Here is a 20716-nt window from a genome sequence, read left to right as displayed (position 1 = left end):
ACCCATGCACTACAAAATTGTGTTCCCAAACACAGCCTAACTGTTGTTACAAACATGGGAAGATACAAATGTGACATTCAACCATGTAAACAGAAAGAAAGGTTAAAATTATCATTTTAAAGGGTTAACTAAAGTTACTTTGGTGGCTAAACCTATTTTGTCATATGTTAGGCGTCTATATGTAAATTGCTTTGTAAAGAAGCATATGATAACCATACCAACAATCAAAGGTGTTCCAAGTGATATCCATTTGAAAAGGAAAATATTAGAAATATAAAAAAACAGGAAAACTGAAAGACCCAAAGTGAACTTGGTGAGCGAGGTGGCAGGGTGTAATGAGGGGATGGTTGGGACTTGGGAGTGGCATGTTGGCTTCTTAGATCTAATTAAGAAGTTTTCTTATATATTCTAACATGGCCTTGAAGGCCCTTTTGTAATACTTGAACGAGAGCTATGGAGAAATGCTCATTCAACTAAAGGTTGAATTCCTTGGATTCAAAGAGAGTGTAACTATATATTAACATATATTGTTATCTTTTATTTAATTTCATTTTATGTTACTTATGAAACTTATTACATACTCTCAAAATCTTGAGACATGTAACCTTTGAAGGTGACCATTCTCAATGGTTACTTTATGTTCACGTATTTCTAAATTCTCTCACTTGGCCATAAAGGGCAATTTGTGCTACCAATCTTGCTCCCACTTTTGGGGTTTTGCATTGGTACATTTTCTTGAGTTGTATTTTATTAACAAAATTATTGTGAAGTTTATACAATTCTCATTTTAAACTTATATTCAAATGAGTGATATATAAATCAAACATACATGAGTTTCATTTGACTCTCGTGTCTAAAGAAAACATTCTCAATGGCTGCCTTTGTCAAATTTTTGGCTACCTTGTCATTTGATGAGACATAATCTATTGTAATTTTATTTTTTTTATGTCATGCACATATTTATATTTGACCTTAATATGGTTACTTTTAGAGCTATTTGCTCTTATATGAATTAGATGTATGACAACTTTATTATCACAATAAATTGAAATTAGATTTCTTAAAATATTCAATTTCAAATAATTTAAGAAGTGATTTATTCAAACACCAAATGTAACAAGCATGTTATAGTTCATATATCCAGCTACTTAAGTATGTTGTGCTATACACCCTTGCTTTTTGCATGATCATGCAACTGCCCTACTTCCTAAAATAAACACATAGCTAAAGGTGAATTTTGTTTTATCTCTATCACTAACAAAATCTACATCTACATAACTCACAAGCTTTAGTTTATCCGTGATAGCATATTTTGAGTAATTTTATTTTTTTAGATACCAAGATATTATTTTCACCACTTTCCAATGAAGAAAATTGGTATTGTTTTAGTATCTACTTACTAGACTCATTGTAAAGCTTAAATGAATTATAATGTATAACATAACACACATTAGACTTTCAATTTTCTATGCATATGAAACATTTAATTTCTCTTGCCCATCTTTTAGGCAATCATTTTTTGCTTAATCTCAAATCTTTAATTATAGGAGTTAACTTTGCCTTGGTATTATAAATTCTAAATTTTCTTAAAATGTGGTCAAGATATTTTTTTTAACTTAAGCTCAATAATCTCAATTTTCTCTCTTTTAATTTTAATACCTAGGATATATGACACTTCACACATACCTTTTGTATCAAATCTAAAACTTAACCAAGATTTGGTTTCATTTATCAATTATATGTCATTTTTTATAATTAATATATCATCAACATAAAGGGACACCATTCTAAATTTACTCGTATTTCTTAGCATATGCATAGTGGTTTGATTTACTTGCTTCATTAACTAATTTGGTTAGAGGTCAAATACCACTACCTGGGTGACTGCTTAAGCCCATATAAAGATTTATTAAACTTGTATACTTTATTTCTTTTGACCTTTAATTTTAAAGCATTCTTGTTGTTGCATATATATGGTCTCTTTAAGTTCACCATTTAAGAATGTTGTTTTTACATTCATTTGATACATATCAATAACAAAATAAGCCATCAATGTCAATATTATATGAATTGAAACTAATTTTGTTATAGAGGAATATATTTTTTTTGTAATCTATTCTCTCACGTTGGTACCCCTGAATAATTTAAAATATCAAGATGGATGCCATTTTCTTCCAAATCAAAGTTACATTCTTTATTTTTTAAAAATTCAATTTCTTTGCTTTCTATAAATCATTTCTCAAGATTATATAACCTATAACCAATTGATCATTTTGGAAACTCCATAAAAATGCACTTGATAGTTTTAGTATCTAACTTGTTCCTTACTTGACTAGGGATTAACACATGCACTGACGACCCCCCACTTTCGTAGATGACTAAGATCAGGCTTTTTGCTAGCCTACAACTTATAGGGTGTAAGCGATATAAACTTAGTTGTGACCTTATTAAGAATATACAGGATAGTGCTCATAGTTTCTTCTCAATTTTTTTAAGGAAGGTTTGCGTGTGCCAACATGAATATAACCATATCTATTAGGGTCATATTTTTTTTTCTGCTACACCATTTTGTTGTGGTGTATAAGGAATGAGAGGTTATGTTGTTAGCATATCAATAGGACATGAACACATCCGAGTTATATGCATAACCTCTATCATATCTAATTATTTAGATCTTTCTTCCTAACAATGCTTCAAATTCATGTTTATAAGACTATTTTTTTTAGAGCTTCTGAATTTTTATAGATTAAGCAAATGTATCCATGACTAAAATAGTTATATATGAATGTGATAAAATAATAATTTCTTTCATGTGTTTCAATTATTAATGACCCACAAATATCATTATGCATAATAGCTAATAATTTATATGCCCTTCTACCCTTGGAAAAGGGTTTCCTAGTCATTCTACCACCAATGCATGGTTCACATCCTTCAAAGACCATGTTTTTCAATAAAAGGCGACAAACTCATGCTCATAATTCTTTTCATTTTGTTAACATTAATATGTCGTAACTGTAAATACCATGAATATGCTTTTAAATTCAATGCACAATCCATATAATCAGAAACAATAACAATTTTATTAATCGAAAAAGGTGTAACATTTAAATGAAATAAACCATGATCTACATCATAATGACACTTGAGTTTTACTTTTTCATGTTTCTCAAAAATCACCTTATCAGAACAAAAATATACTTAGAAGCCCTTTTTAACAAAGTATCCAACTGATAAAGATTCTTTTTCATAGAAAGAACATACAATATATTAGTAAAAATATATTATTTTCCTCCAAATGTAGTCTGTAGGTCCCAATTCCAACAACACTACTATAAGTGTTATTGCCTATACACACTATGTGATCATCTTGTTTCAACTCCTTCAATTTCATAAGTTCTTCCTTTGTTTTTAGAATTTGAGATGTTGCACTTGTGTCAATCCACCATCCAAGGATGTCGCCATCACTAATCAATGAGTAAGAAAATGTGTACATTATTTCATATCTTTTCGTCACCTGCAAAATATCTCATTTTGACTTATTTGGGCAATCTTTCTTAAAGTGCCCAGATTTTTTGCAGACAAAGCATGTTTCTTTTGGTGTGACTCGTGGAGTTTTGTTTAGCATATGACGCCCGTTAAAATTCTTTGACTTTGAATTTCTTAAATGTTGGGCCTTTAGGTTGATATCCTCGAAAAATGTCTAGGAAAGGATGCATGTATGTTTATAATCTCTCCATTTTTGTCTTTATTCATATGCTCTTGTTCAAGAGCCAATTGTGAAGGGAGTTCAATCAGGTCCAAGCTCTTCTGATTTAATCTCATGGTCACTGACATAATTTTCCATGATGAAGGTAGGTTATTCAGTATGATAGATATTTGTATTCTTTTTAAAATTTTATTTTCAGCTAATGCAAGGCATTTTGCTATTATCAACATGCGACTGACATGATCAACGACATTGTTAGATTCTTTCATCTTATATGAAATGTATTGTTTCAGGAAAAGTTGGATGTGTGTTTCTGAAGTCTTGTCATGTTTCTCCTTGATTGCCTCCATCATTTTCTTAGTGCAAAATCCTTGAACACTTATTATGTCTTATTACATGAATGTTAAGAGTGTTGTCCTTTTGAGTTGATCACCCTCAACAAAATTATAAAGGTTTTTCTTGTCTTCCTCACATTTTTTTTAGAGTATGAGTTTTACTTTGTTGAGAACATACAAGGTCTTGTCATGTGAAAGCAAATATTCCATTTTTCTCCTCCATATGCTAAACTTGATTCCATTCAAATTTTCAATTTTCGATAATTTGGCCATGATAATTCAATGTCTTGTTTCATAAAAAATTTTAATCGTTTATATAACCAAGAACCTGAATATTGGTTATTGGCTATTTCACAAGGACATGGGACATTTTTGTGTAATTTTCTACTAAAAATGGTATACAAAGGGACACAACATGAGGGCAAGTTAAAGAATCCATGTGACAGGTATTTTTTTATCACCAAAAAATAAAAAAAGAAGGAAAACTAAGGTAGACTATTTTCTTGCCTGCACAAAAGCTAAAAAATGTAAAAAGAAAAAACCGAAAAAAATATGGCTGATCATTTTTAGGTGTGTCAATGGGTCAGGTTTACCTGGATCTGAACCAAACCTTATAGGTTGCGGGTATGGTGATAAATAATAAGATCCTATTAAGATGTGGACCCGGACCCAAGGGTCCGATTAATACATGGACCCAAGTATAGTTTATGAAATTTTAAAATAGACCCGGACCCGACCTTACTAAGCTCTTCCCCTGCAATAAGCCACGTTGAAAAAAGAGGGAAGACAAGCTGTCAGGTATCCAGGCTGTATTGGGTCAGGCTCACGCTGCATTTTGCAGCCCAGGCCCAAATGAAGTTGGGCCAGGTCCATGTGAAAAATGCACAGGGCCCGACAGGCCTGACCCATTCTGGAACGGGTTTACTCGACCCAGCCCGACCTGATCCTGAATATAATTGAATTGGGCCGGGTTCAGGACAGAATGTGGGTCAGGCATAAAACCCACAAATTTTCAATGTAAAAATGATAAAAAATATGGTTTTACCGGGTATAGTTCAGGTCTGGTTCATGTAATTCTTATCGGGTCCGGGATGGGGTGTACTCTCCAGTGGCAGAAAATAAAAAACGACTTTGAGTTGGAAATTGAAATCTATGAGTATTATATATTTATAGAGAAAATATATGGTGGTTCTTTACCATGCTACCCTATGGTGGTAAATCTAACCATAATACATGTGTTTAAGTTTAGCATGATTTATTTAGTATATTAAAAGTTTTATCATGTTTGATATAGCATAAGATCCCTGTTTTTGAGACGTCGATCACAATTCTTGAAAAGAAGAGTGATCTAAAATTGGCATCAAACATAAATATGATCCCATGATCAGATTTTGGCTTTGGAGCATAGATTGAATAAATCAAGTGCGTACAGTATCACCATAGAAGCGCCTTTGTTTATAAGTACATAGTCGTTTCAATTCATGGCACTAACCAGTTTAATCCTTCCTTTCTTCTTTAAAAAAAAAAATCATGACATTAACGAATGCACGTATCATGCATGGTTTTGGCGGTAGCAATAGCGATAAACTGGTGTTGGATTTAATGTCTCAAAATATTGTAATATTTTAAAAAATATCATGATATTATTGGTTAAACGATTTTTAGCAGGATATTTATATTTATATTGGTTATATCTTGGGAAAACAATTTATTTTTATTTTTTCCATGTTTTTAATTTTCAAAATTTATTTACTTGTATCTAAGGATGTAAATGTTTAGGATTTAACTGGAATATCAGATGGAATCTGAATATGTTTCGCTGGATTTGGTAGAGAAAGTCAGATCCGATTAATAATGGGATCAGAATTCAGTACCAAGTTTTGCATTAATCTGAGTCACTAGAATCCAAATAAAAATACATGTAAATATTGAATTTTAAGCAAGTTGGATCAGTTCCAAAGGGGATTGGTGTAGTGAGATGGGTGTTGGCGTTCTTAAAAAACAAAACGGGAATGTGATAGGCAGAAATACCTACCGGTAGATGCCATAAATAAAACTTGTGTGCACGGGTGCTCGACGTTCTCCTCAGCCTATGGATGCCCACGATGAGCCCATGCCATCATGTCGATGGTGATCAGGACCTTAAACCCAAATGAGAAAAAGATGACACACCTTGGTTGTTCTCATCAAGCAATCAGGCCTATAGTGGGATGTTACCATTATCAGCAGTTACCTGTGACAGTTGCAATAATTGCCTTTTAACTCTCATGAGTCATGCGATCTCATAATTATCTATTTCCAATCAGGTCACATCAGGTTTGATCCGATCCATATTTTAACATTCTCCCACTTAACCCATTGACATGAAAAAACACTTCATCAAGGTTTTACTGTTATCTTGATTCAATTTTCATGTGGGTTCACATGTGTTCTGTATCACAAGAATGAATCATACTAATCATGAAGATTCCGCGAATAGCCAGTCCATCATCAACCGATTGTCGATGAATTTTTGGAACTGCACCTTGTTTTACGTGACCTTAATCCCTTCCTCCTGATTGAATACTCGGTAAACCTTTTTGACTGCCCCCAAGCCCAGTAGGTTGTTTTACCGCCCAATCGAGTCAACCTCAACGAAGGGATTGACGTCCTTATCAGGTCGGATCCGATCGCACGCAAGGCAGAACACCAAGAAATATGACATCCTAGCCTCGACCTCAGTCGTTGGCGGCGAGCTCTCGGATGTGGTGGCATCGGCGATCCTCCCGATGCTAAGAGACTGCATGTTGCTGGTGCAAAGAGCAGAGCTTTCATACAGCAGGGAGCTGCTGATGCAGAGCAACCTCGACGCCCTTTTTGACCGCCTCGACGATCACATCTTGCACTTCGATGATGTCTACCGAGAGGACGCCCTCGCATCACAAGTGCTCGTGATCGTTGTCTCTCACCCGTTGGGTCTCCCAGGGAAGACTTACCCTTCTTCGTCCGCGACCTCACCCAAGCCATCATATTGACGGTGAGCAAGACCCTGAACTCAATTGAGAAAAAGCGGATACACCTGGGTTGTTCTCATCAAGTAACTAGACTTCTTTTTATAAATGATTGAGAGAGGCTTGTAATAGGAGATCGGTGGTTATCCTGCATGGACAGTTGCAATAACTGCCCTGTAACTCTTATGAGTCATGCTATTGCATGATGTACCATGCCCATGACTAGGCCACAAGTGGTTTAGGTTCAAATCCTATGCCCATGACTTCCTAAAGTCAAAGGGGGGTAAGCCCAAAGAGTTTTACACTTAAAGGACAGGGATGGTAAATATGGCAGGCTGGTTTCTCTATGTAAATATTAATAAAAATAAGTTGGATCACGAGTAGGATTCAATTTTGGCTATCTCCATCTACTGTTATACTAGATCCGAATAATAGGTCGCACGTAGTAATAGTAATGCTTAAATCTGATCCGAGTCCGATATGTTTACATCCTTACTCGTTTTAATATTTTGCTGATAAAAACACAAGAAAACAAAAAAAAAATCAAAATTTTCATGAAATTTTGACTGCCATTATTTTGCGGTTGTAAGCTATTGCCGCTATGAAGGCAGCGATGGATGTCAAAGCTCAAGCACGGGCCTCTAAACACCAACGTCCACGAACCAAGCAGCTTGTGACGGTTTGGATCGTCACTAACTCGATGGTGATTTGGTTCGAGTAGCTGCCGAGCCTAGTCATGAGCAGTTTTAGTTTAGTATATATTTTAAGTATAATAGATAAAAAACTATATGTATTTCACGTATAAATAACATAGAATGTTTTTACACAAGTCTGATCTCCTTAAAAAACAAGCCAAGCTTGAGCTCGGCTCGGCTAAACATGAACACAAGCTGAGTTACGAGCTCAATCCACTGATTCAGTTAGTTATGTTGAGATTATTTACCAAGGCTCCAACCTACTCAGCCCTCTTCCAACTAGGGGTATCAACGGTTTGGATTTACCTCAATTCCATCTGGACCAAACCCTATAGGGTCCGGGTATGGTGATAAATAAGAAGAACCGATTAAGACAGGAGTTCGTTCCTGAAAGTCCAATTAATACATAGATCCATCCGGGTATAGTTTGTAAAATTTTATATCAGACCCAAGCCCGATCAGAGTTTCGACTAAGACCCACAAATTTTCAATGTAAAAAATATTATTTTACCAGGTATGGTCTGGGTCTGGTTTATGTAGTTCTTATCAGGTTTGGGTATGGTTTTTCTTATAATAAATCCGATTAGACCCAGATTCGAACTCGATATCATACCCAAAAATCTAATCCAAATCTCGTTTTACCTGGGTCCGAACCAAACCCGACCCGTTGACACCCTTACTTCCAACCCAAACTCTCTCTAATAGAGAGTCCAGAGTCGGAATCCGATTCTGCATCGCTCTATAAAGGAGCTATCCACCCACGCTGGTGTTCACAAAAATTCCCTCTCTAACGCAATAAGGGAGCCCTCCATCGTGCTTTTCACGCGAACCCAAGAAGACGAAGAAGGGCCACACAAGAAGGTCGAGCGAGCGAGGGAAGAAGGAAAGAAAGGATGCCTAAGAACAAGGGTAAGGGAGGCAAGAACAGGAAGAGGGGGAAGAACGAGGCAGACGACGAGAAGCGGGAGCTGGTGTTCAAGGAGGACGGGCAGGAGTACGCGCAGGTGCTGAGGATGCTTGGGAACGGGCGGTGCGAGGCCATGTGCATCGACGGCACCAAGCGCCTCGGCCACATCCGCGGCAAGATGCACAAGAAGGTCTGGATCGCCGCCGGCGACATCATCCTCGTGGGCCTCCGCGATTATCAAGACGACAAGGCCGACGTCATCCTCAAGTACATGCCCGACGAGGCCAGGCTCCTCAAGGCCTACGGCGAGCTTCCCGAGAGCACCCGCCTCAACGAGGGCATCACCGGCGGCCTCGACGACGAGGAAGATGGCGGTGCCGACGACTACATCGAGTTCGAGGACGAGGACATCGACAAGATCTGATCTGTGCCCTTTGCGGTTCGTCTCCTTCAATCTCCTGATCTCTTGATGCTCCTTTTTTTTTCTTCTTATCTTCGCCATCTACGCCTTTCTTTTGCTTGTTTCTGTTGATTTTGATCATTTGTTCCAATTAGGTTCCTGTCAGTTTCGGTTGTTTGTTTGATTGCTCTGTTTTATTGTTCTTGTTGTTATTTCTGATTCTTTTGCTTGAGTTATTTTGGATAATGAATTAGGGTTTCTAAAAACGTAATCTGTAGTTTGATAATGAATTCTCTCTCTCTCTCTCTCTCTCTCTCTTTTGTTTGATTGACTTGTGTTTGATTCTGATCCTTTTATTCCGGATCTAAGGTTTTCCGATTTGGTTCCTGTTAGTTTCAGTTGCTTGTCCTATTGCTGCGTTTTGTTGTTGTTGTTGTTGTTGTTGTAACTTTTGCTTGAGTTAGGTTGTGGACAATGAATTAGGGCTTCTGAAAACGTAATCTATAGTTTGACAATGAAGTCTCCTTTTTCTTTTTTGTTTGATTGACTGTTTGTGTTGATTCTGATTCTTTTATTACGGAGCTAGGGTTTTCCAATTAGGTTCCTGTGAGTTCCAGTGTCTTGTTCGATTTTGCTCTGTTTTGTTGTTGTTGTCGTTCTTTTGTTTGAGTTTTCTTGCGGACGATGGATTAGGGCTTCTAATGGCGGTGGACAAATTAGGTATTTGATGTGTCTCATTTGTGTTATAGAAATTTTTTATTACATAAGAATTCTTGTTTTCTTTGGCCTTCCTTTTGCAGAAAGCAATAGAGATTCCTTCCTTGAGCCTGTTCTTTCTCCACATGGTTGGATGTATTGTGATTGTTACGTGATATTGTTTTTTCCATATTTTGTTGGTTTTAACGAGAGTTTGATGGTGAAATATTTCATTGGGATTACTTGCCATGAGTAAAGATTTGGAGGTGCGATGTTTCGACGGAGACAGTTTCATATTTTCGCTTGTTGTCTGTCTTGCGACAAGCGTCACGATCCTTTGTATTTGTGGGGAAGAAGAAGAAGCTATATTGTGCTAAGCGGTGAAGCTTATGACAATGGATCGAGAAGTACAAAATTTGATGTTTTTCCTGATTGAATGTTTAATTCTTCCTCTTGACCAAAATGATTCATGCATTACCGCCACCGGCTCCTTATGCCATTGTGCTGGATAGGAATGCCATGTCTGTCTTATACTAACATTGCTTTTCTTCACTCACTCATGATTTAGCCTTCACAGTGCAGATGGTGACTTGATATACTTGATTCTATGAGAAGTCTATTGTAACAACAAGCATTTTCCCTTGGATCTGATCTTCTCCTCCCTTAATTCCATTAGGATTCTCTGTTCTATATCCCTTAACAAGCATCTCCATCTTGATTTTAATTCGTGGATTTCTTGTTTGTCATCTTTTCTACCTTGGCATCCTCAAGAGGCGGGGTTTAGATTTTTTACTCAGAGAAATTTAACCAAGATCTGCTTGTTTATCTTCAGTCTCAAAGTGCAAGGAGTGAGGTCCCAACATGTTGCTGCACGTGGCCAGTTTATGGAGATCCTCTTTCAGTAAACTGTCTGGGATGATAGTGCTGATATGGTTGTAAAATTCAGCATGAATCTGTAAGGGTAGGAATGCTTTTGGAATATAATAATATAACTAAGACCTGGAAACTTCAGCCCATATATTTTATATGGACCTTATCAACTGACCTTCTAATTCTTCCTGTTACTGGTGTGTAGTAGTGAGATGAATGAAAGAAGAGTTATTGGTGACTGGCCTACCATTACATGGTGTAAAGAGTTCTTGATGAATTGGCCTACCATTACATGGTGTAAAGAGTTCTTGATGGATTGGCCTACCTTACATGGTGTACCATTGGACTTTTCTATCTGGCCTTGTTCTTTCCATTCAGCAAGATTCCATTTGTTTGGATGAAGAATTATTATGACTGGTTATATTTGGTTATCTGAATTATTGTTGTGTCATCTTTCTATAACCGTCTTATGGTTGAATCTCTTACAACAACAACAACAACTACTACTATGCCTTCATCCCAAAACAATTGGGGTCGGCGATATGAACCAACAAAGAAAATCATTATGGGTCTTCCACATGAATCCTTCTCCTCCATTCATTTCTATCCAATGCCATGTCCTCGGTGAGGTTCAAAGCATTCATATCCTTTCTTATCACCTCCATCCATGTCTTCCTAGGCCTACCCCGACCTCTTTTAACTAATATATTTTCCCATTTCTCCACCCTTCTAACTAGAGCATCATTAGGCCTTCGTCGAATATGTCCAAACCACCGTAAACGATTCTCTCTCATCTTATTTTCAATGGGTGCAACGCCTACCTTCTTACGTATCTCCTCGTTCCGAATCTTATCTTTTATTGTATTTCCACACATCCATCTCAGCATACGCATCTCAGCTACACTCATTTTTTGAATATGATGTCTCTTGGCAGCCCAACATTCCGTACTATATAGTAAAGCGGGCCTAATAGTCGTCCTATAAAACTTTCCCTTCAATCGCAATGGCATTCTACGATCGCACAACACTCCAGTTGCACTCTTACATTTCATCCACCCAACCTTTATCCTATGATTTACATCTTCATCAATTTCTCCATACTTTTGAATGATAGATCCCAAATATTTGAAAGAATCATCCACCGGTATTTCGTGCTCACCAAGATTCACTACACTCCCATCACTACTTCGTTGCTTACTAAATCGACATTCCATGTATTCTGTCTTACTCTTACTCAACTTAAAACCTCTTGCTTCTAATGTTTGTCTCCATAATTCTAACTTAGCATTAACCTCAGCTCTAGACTCATCAATCAAAACAATATCATCAGCAAACAACATACACCACGGTACATTTTCTTGAATTGATCTCGTAAGCTCATCCATCACTATAGCAAATAGGAAAGGGCTTAAAGTAGATCCTTGATGTAACCCAACTGTTATAGGAAAATTGGTTGTCACCCCTCCACAAGTGCGGACATTGGTTACTAGTCCTTCATGCATATCTTTAATTATACTAATGTACTTGAGAGAAACACCTTTCTTCATCATTGTCCACCAGAGAACGTCCCTAGGTACTCTATCGTAAGCCTTCTCCAAATCAATAAAAACCATATGCAAATCTTTGTTCCTCTCTCTATATCTCTCAATAAGTTGTCTAAGAAGATGTATAGCTTCCATAGTTGATCTTCCGGGCATAAAACCAAATTGATTCTCTGATATCATGACAATCTTTCTCAACCTAGACTCAATCACCCTCTCCCAAAGTTTCATAGTATGACTCATGAGTTTTATACCACGATAGTTTGTGCAATCTTGTATATCACCCTTATTCTTATATAGAGGCATCAAAGTACTCTTCCTCCACTCATTAGGCATCTTATTTGTCCGCCAAATCTTGTTAAAAAGATTTGTCAACCATTCTAAACCTTTCTCTCCCAAGCATTTCCAAGCCTCGATAGGTATACCATCTGGGCCAACTGCCTTTCTTGATTTCATTTTCTTCAAAGCCTTTGCAATTTCTTTCTTTTGAATCTTGCGCATGAAGTCACGATTCATCTCATGAAAAGGAATTGAAAAGTCTCCAAGATCCTGAGCATGATTTTCATTAAATAGCTTATCAAAATAATCTTTCCATCTCTCCTTAATCTCCTCATCTTTGACTAAAACCCTTTGCGTTTCATCTTTGATACATCTAACCATACCCAGATCCCTCGATTTCCTATCTCTCATCTTTGCAAGCCTATAAATATCCTTTTCACCCTCTTTGGTATCCAACTTGTCATAAACCTCCTTATATACCTTATCCCTCGCGTTCCGAACTACTTTTTTAGCTTCCTTCTTTGCTATCATATACTTCTCCAAATTCTCATTATCACGATTTTTACTTAGATTTCTATAACACTCTTTTAACCTTAATAGCTAATTTGACATCCTCGTTCCACCACGATGTATCCTTACCTAGCGGTGCACCGCCTTTAGACTCACCCAATACCTCCTTAGCCACCTTTCTCATGCCACCCGCTATCTTATTCCACATTGATTTTGAATCTTCCTCGAGACACCAATCAACTTCCTTAACTACCTGCTCTACAAACATTCCTTGTTTAGCTTCTTTCAGTGCCCACCACTTAATTCTAGGATCTATCATATGTCTATCCCTTTTGCGGTATTGTCTAATTCTAAGATCTAAAATTAAGACTCTATGTTGTGTAGCTACACTTTCTCCCGGTATAACCTTACAATCGATGCAACAACCCCTATCTCTCTTTCTAAGTAGGAAAAAATCTATCTGACTCGTATTAACCCCACTTTTAAATGTTACTAGGTGAGACTCCCTCTTCCTAAACCAAGTGTTTGCTAAGATCATATCATAGGACAAACAAAAATCTAAAATCCTTTCTCCACTTTCATTTCTTTCTCCTATACCATAGCCTCCATGTATACTCTCAAATCCATCCCTACTAATGCCTACATGTCCATTAAGGTCACCGCCGATGAAAAGCTTTTCTCCATAAGATATCCCTTGTACTACTCCATCTAAATCTTCCCAAAATTGATGCTTAATGGAATCATCTAAACCTACTTGAGGTGCATAAACACTAATAATATTAATAATATCCGTACCTAATACTAATTTAATAAGTAAAATTCTATCACCCTTCCTACGAACCTCAAGTACATTATCTATAAACTGACGACTCATAACAATCCCTACTCCATTCCTATTCCTATTTATTCCTGTATACCAAATCTTATATCCCCAAGGTTCTATCACTTTAGCTTTCTCACCTACCCATTTGGTCTCTTGAAGACATAAAATATTAATCTTTCTCCTACACATAACATCTACTAACTCTACCAACTTACCAGTTAAAGACCCTATGTTCCAAGTGGCTAACCTAATTTTATGGTCTTGGACTAACTTCTTTACCCTCACCCGTCCAACAAAGTGAGGGAACCCTTGCCTATTTGATACCACACCCGGGCGCCGGTGTGACGCGTCGCTTCTGGGCGACGACCTAGCAACCCTTGCCCATTTATCACTGCCTCCGGGCCTAGAGAGTACAGCGCGTCGCTCAGTAGGGAACGCCCCAACGAAATTCTCATATTGGTTCATTTTCATAGGATATGACAAAGTTTTTATGCTGGCTGTCACAGGCCTACCACAACCCTCCTCCTTTATCCGGGCTTGGGACCGACAGTGTATAACTAAACAGTTATACACAGGCGGAGTTATGGTTGAATCTCTTAATCATGGATAATTCTGAAATGCGGCTTTGGTGGATCGATAGTTCCGATCACTCTTTTTTAATTCACAGCTGTGTGTAGCCTGGTTGTTTAACCCAATATTTATTATTCAGTTCATAAAGTTTGTGTCATTCAGTGTATGTGTATCTATTGCAATTCAGCTTCACTTTGAGTGTGATTCAGGCATTCAGCTCAAAGAAACTTTGAGAGCATATGCCAAGTTTCGAGTATTGACTAGGTTGGCCTTGTTATGCTTGTGTGACACTCTTGATTGTAGGTTACAAATCTTACAAGATAGAATTTATTTGTGTATTTCAGATCTGATTTGCTGAAACTCTACCAAATATTATTTTTTTTAAGTTGAGAAAAAGAATATTAGACATACATATAGAAAGCGACATTCAGGAGTATACCCACTCATGCACTCCCCCTCCTCACCTACCAAAACCTCGGCAGCACACGTGCAGATCTCATTTTGATAAATGTGGGCTTCATCTGCCCAAAAGATTTTTATGATATTGGTCCCTCGATGGAATCAGAGGTATCTTCTTCCGGGGATTGAGTTGGAGCCAAGGTTTTTTATTTTATTTTATTATTTTATTATTTTATTTTTATTCCATTCATTGTCCAAAAGGCGCTCAGAGACATTTAGTGGCCTCCCTATGTGGACCAAGTGGTTTATGCTGATAGGCCTTCTTAAATAAACAAAAAAAAAAACTAGTGACTTTGCTTACTTGTGGGTGGTAGATGCTTTGAACTATAAAAGCCCTAAACTGGAAGCAGCTGGATGGTCTTAGAAAGATCTTACCACTTGCAGCCAGTTGGGGACAAACCTAGATGTGGGTGACAGTCCTACATAATATTCCCTTGGATTTGTCTCTAGTCAGGCTTTGTTAACTTCTCTGCATGTGACTATTCGTGTGAAAGTGCCTATTGATTTGGTCATCACAATTTCCTAACCGTGAACCATGAAGATTGAATCCAACTGGTCTATGTATTTTTAACATTAGTGTGTAAGAAACAGAATGATTCTACATGTTCTCTGTGTGTGTGCATGCGTTTGTGTAACTAATGGTTATGGGCCTATGGCTAAAGCTGTAGTTATGGTGAATTATCAAGAATGCATGATTAAACTGTGATTATCCATGTAAATTTCGACCTTTAAAAAACCAGTGAGCCCAATTCACATGCCAAGCTTAGTATCTTCATCTTTTCCTTATGGTGCTCATTACACCCTTAAGATGTTCCTAAGCTTTATGGGATTTCTAGTTAAGGTCATTTTTCCTGCAAGAAGTGAGCAAGATATAAAACTTGTTTTCTTATACATGGGGAATGACCTACCTTTCAAAGCATCTTTTTTATGCATGTGACATGGACCCTCTATTTTTAGATTTACATATTTGTTAGAAAAAGTATATTTTCATGAATTTTCTTCTTTTTCCTTTTTGTCTTTCCTTTTTTTCTTAAGAATCTGTGCTAAGGGATGCCAGATCGTGGCAACTGCAGGTTACCGAGCTTTGGGTGGCATTGCTGGTGTCACTTCTGTGTAGGTTGCAGCTTCTATAAGGGGTTTGAGGGGTTCTTAGTGTAAGACATTATCCTTTCCAGGTTCAATGGTACCCAACTTGTATTTTCTATGAAAGGAAGACAGTCCGGAGGAGGACCTTTTTTAACTGGTTTTGCACGGTTGAGTATACATGGACAGACAACATTTATTTGACATTAAATCTGCTTTTTTAGGCTGGAGGCTCCATAGGTTCTACATGTGAAGCCCTTCTAGTATTGATTAATCTAATAATATCGTAGGATGCTCAATAATCTCACTGATGGTTGATAGATATGCATCTTACTTATCTGTGTCTAAAGCAAAAAAGAGTGAATTGCCCATTTGAGTTGGGAATCCTTTTCAATGTAAGTTCATTGTGTGCATGTACTTGTGCAAATGTGTTATGCATGTCACACAGACTCTTCTAACAGGGCAACCGCACCCGCACCCGCACCCAGGTGGGTGCGACACTTGGAGACAGCTTCCTTTGTGTTAGGTGAAGTCAACCACATTGAGGTCCAATTCTATCCAAAATTAGATTCAGTTAACCCTAATCAAGTCCATTTGTATCTATATTATATATATAAATACATAAATGCACATACATACACAGTGTTAACTTAAAACTTATATATATATATATATATATATATATATATACACCGCACCCGCACCTTTGTGACATAGCTGCACATCCATATAGCATAGTATCATAGTTTCCAGCATTCTCCTGACAATATTAGGTCCTTGCTTTTGGGCTTGACCGAGCCCTCTATCAAGCCTCAACAAATGCAAACTATCATTGGATTCTTTTTTTCTCCCTCTTAAACAAGATTAGCCAATCTGAGGGGTTAGCCCCTTAGTTGTCAAAGGCGCCGCCTAGGTGCAGCCCCACCGCCTGGGTGACCAGGTCTGGGTGGTGGGGCCTTATATTGCCGCCTAGGCGCTACCTAGGCTGTCACCACCTAGGCTTTTTTTTTGAAGTTTTTTTTTAAAGTTTTTTTTTAAAGACACATAATTTGTTTTCTTCTTCGAGGAAAAGAAGAAGAAGAAGGAGAAGACATGTTATTTGTCTATTGTTGAGAAGAATAAGACATTATTTGTCTATTGCTTGTATTATGTCTATTGTGGAGAAGAAGACATTATTTGTCTATTGTTTGTATTATGTCTATTGTTGTTGTTAATTTTTTTGTATACATGATTTTATTTTTTGTGTATTGTTCATTCACAATGTTAGTTGTATGGTTTGTTTATTCAATTGTTAATTTATTCTTAATTTGTTTGAGAAGGTTAAGGTTATGTAATATAATTGTTTTTGATTGATTTTATGTTGGATACATGTTTCTTATTATATTTTTTATGTTTTTTTATATATTTTTTTGGGTACCGCCTACGCCTTTTTAGAGGCTCACTGCCTAGTGCCTATGACAACTAAGGTTAGCCCCTTATGAGATCCAAACCCAAAACCTATAGGATCATGCAACTCCACATTGGATTTTGACATGTTTCCTTTAATGCTTTATATTAGACAGTGGCTCTTTATTTTCTTTTTAGTTGGTGAGATCTGCATCAGATATGATAGTCTCCGTCATCTTGGCTCTTTAGTATCTTGTTTCAAGTGTCAAGTATCAGATAGCTCTGGTTGTAGATCAGTAGCAGGTTCCTTTAGCTGTCAGCTTTTTCACTGTTGTGATGAATGTAATTGCAGGAATCGCCTGGTGGTGCACTGTTCTGGTGTATGAAGTTGTCACAGCAGAAGCCTGCGGCTCTTTGAAAATTTAGTAGTTGTTGCTACTGTACCAATTGGATTAGTGTTTCGTTATGGAGTCTTTATGTGCTTGCCTTATCAGGTAAGGTAATCGGATTATATACATCATGTTATGGTGGTGGACAAATAAAGAGTGATGAATTTTTATTTTGTTATTATGTTAAGAAGGTAGAACTTTGATCAAATGGTATCTTCTGTGTTGGGATGCAAACTTGAAAATAATTCGTGGGGAGCTGCATTATTTCGTGTTCTCTCTCTCTCTCTCTTCAGAACATCTTGTCAGATAAGTTTTTATCGTTTAATAATTTGTTCATATCTTATTGTGGTAAATCCAAAATATCGCCAATATGATGTCTATGTTTTTGTTTCATAGGCACATAAAACAAAAGTGACTTGTAATAAACAACCATGAATGAATCTCACCGTTGATACCTGCCCACCAGTAGATGGTAAACCAGGGTGTAGTTTACTATGTCCTGCAATCATGTGAACGAGATGAATTCAAGTAAATTGCTCACAATGACACTTTTGACTCATGCATTACGGCTGAAATATGGTGTATATTGTCCTCCAATGGGTGAAAGATTGATTCCTATTTTCAAGATAACTTGCTCATTCAAACCAAATTAGAGGATGCCTGAATTTTAAACAGTATCTTGCATTTTCCTTTCCTCACCGACACAACCTTAGCCATAGAAATTTCGAGGCTGTGAAATGTTTCTTCACGAATATTTGTCCACATACTTTGCAACATGACTGGATTAATATTTTCCAGTCTGTATTTATGGCCATTCAACATAACCTTTGGGAGTTCCTAGATCAAGATGTCTAAATGGTAGACGAGTCTGTATTTACCAACCGCCTGTGTTCATGATCTATGCTTATTCTAGTCCATCAAAATTTGGTCCATTTTCCCTTTTGAAAATCTCCAGTAATAGAGTTTGCTTGAAATGTCTGACCTCTCATGCAACCCACTGAACTCGTCTCATGTAACTAGTTTTTAAAGTTGGGTTTCCTAGATGAATCATTTCATTTCGCTTAACTGCACGAACTCTATAGGCAGAACTAATTTTGTGAATGTATTTATAAAATTTTCACCATGAATTCATGTTTATTTGGTTTTACCTCACTACTCATGTCATTATCTAAATCATAGAGCTAGTGGGTACTTTGGACTGATTTTTCGCCGGTCACTTATTTTGACCAGATTTCATGTTGCTATCATCCATCAAAGTTCCTATTCTGGACAATAACTGGAATGTACTTTGGAAGAGTTTCTGCACCAGATCTTGAATTCTCACATGATGAGCTCTGTGTTTTCCGTGTATGATCTTCAATGAAAACCCCATGCCTGAGGAGCCTGGCGTGCATTTCACTAATATGGTATCGGAGTTTTGATTTATGAGACAAGTAGGTGTTTCTCAGCCTATCAAGGGTTAAATATTTCCAAATCTATCACTACCCAAGTCTTGTCTTCTAGCAAGAGCCATAGATATTGGCCGATTAATTCTGTTCTTGATTGCTGGAAATTCTTGGACCTCCATCGGGGATATTAATGTTTTGCTTCACCATCCATGGTTGGGTCTGAGTAGACCCGGATCTGAAATTTGATAAGTATGAGAAGTCGTATTTGTTGAGCTAGGATCTAAATCAGCCTGCTTTTACCCTTTTAACTTCATGAAGACAAAGGATATTGTTGGATTTTATCAGACCTCGTGGGATAAAGCTATGGATTGGATCCATATATGAGAATCTAATGGTTTGACTTGAGTTAGATCCGGATCTGGATCTGGACCTAACTTTTGAAAAAACAGTTGCGCTCCATTCAGTCATCTCGTAGCTCATATCAAATTCATTTGCGTCCTCTGGTACTTGTAAAGCCAATGCTTTGAAAATATCATGATTTTACTGCAATATCTCAAAAGTCAATACAATGCCGCACTGAGATAGCTGGATGGTCAGTTAGGTCGCAATACCATAACTAAAGGGTCTTGTATTCGAATCTCAAGAAGCACCTACTCCCACATAGTAGAAGGTTTAATTATTATTTTTTTTTGAGTTTTTTGGTTGACCAGACCCTATAAATATGATCTCCATGCATTTTTATAGTATAAAACAAGTGCATACATCTAGGTTTTTTAAAATCGAAAGCCCACAATGTAGCAAAATTGTTGACTTGAAAAATCTTATTTTTACATCTAAAAACCATGATCCAAGGCATGATTCTTATCAAATAGACCATGATGAATGCATCCATGATTATGAAAATGCAACCTACACAAAGGGGTAACTACTAACCACTTTTCTACCTTAACCATTAGCTAACCGAGATTTAAAGGGTTTTTTTTTCACGTTTTTCCTTAAATCTGACCGTACGTATGTGTTAGAGATGAACTTGTTTGTCTTATAAACCCTGTCTTGAAAATGACTTTCATCATATGCCATCAATGTGTTAGAACAATTGAAGACCCATACTAATTCATACGGGAACCTCTTGGCCAGATCCGTCATAGACTGGATCTGATATTTCTAGAGCAAACTCAAACCGACTTTCTAGATGGTTCACTTGCTTATACCCGACAAGATATAAACTCAAATCCGATGAGCGACATGGGTTTGAAATAAATAATATACCTAAAACCTGAACCCAAACCCAATTACTATATTCTTGGATTTGGATAAGACAAGATCTAATGAAACTGGACCTGAAACCTAATTGGATCGAACCAGCTTAATTACGCCTGTAATCTCAGCAAGGCCGTTGCCCATCATTTGGATCGAAAGGCAAGGGTGGTTAGGGGTTTAAACAGGTTGGACTCGGTTCGAATCTGAACATTGCAATAACTGCTCTCATCAGATAAACATAGTTGGACTGAGATTGGGATTTGGATTAGGATTAGAAGAAGGCAATTCTGAATCCAGATCCTATTAGCTTGTCAGATACATTTTATATATAATTGGGTCAGGTTATTCAATTTGGTTCAAATGCAAAACTGTGTGCCGCGTCCAAATCTGATTATTAATCGGATTCTACTAGCTTTACTGAATTCG

General features: G+C 37.1%; 1 pseudogene across 1 annotated transcript; it reads left to right on the top strand.

Moving 5' to 3' along the window:
- Window positions 1-8504: 8504 nt before the first annotated feature.
- Window positions 8505-17850, top strand: LOC149848142 (eukaryotic translation initiation factor 1A pseudogene; annotated as a pseudogene). The gene is made up of 2 exons (XR_016437165.1): window positions 8505-9075; window positions 17606-17850. The product of XR_016437165.1 is annotated as a eukaryotic translation initiation factor 1A pseudogene (transcript).
- Window positions 17851-20716: the final 2866 nt, after the last annotated feature.

Source organism: Nuphar pumila, chromosome 1 (assembly GCF_984573655.1).
Source record: "Nuphar pumila chromosome 1, dmNupPumi1.hap1.1, whole genome shotgun sequence".
NCBI classification, from domain to species: Eukaryota; Viridiplantae; Streptophyta; class Magnoliopsida; order Nymphaeales; family Nymphaeaceae; genus Nuphar; species Nuphar pumila.
The sequence above is the reverse complement of the archived record's forward strand: the minus strand, read 5'-3'. Positions and strand labels throughout refer to the sequence as shown.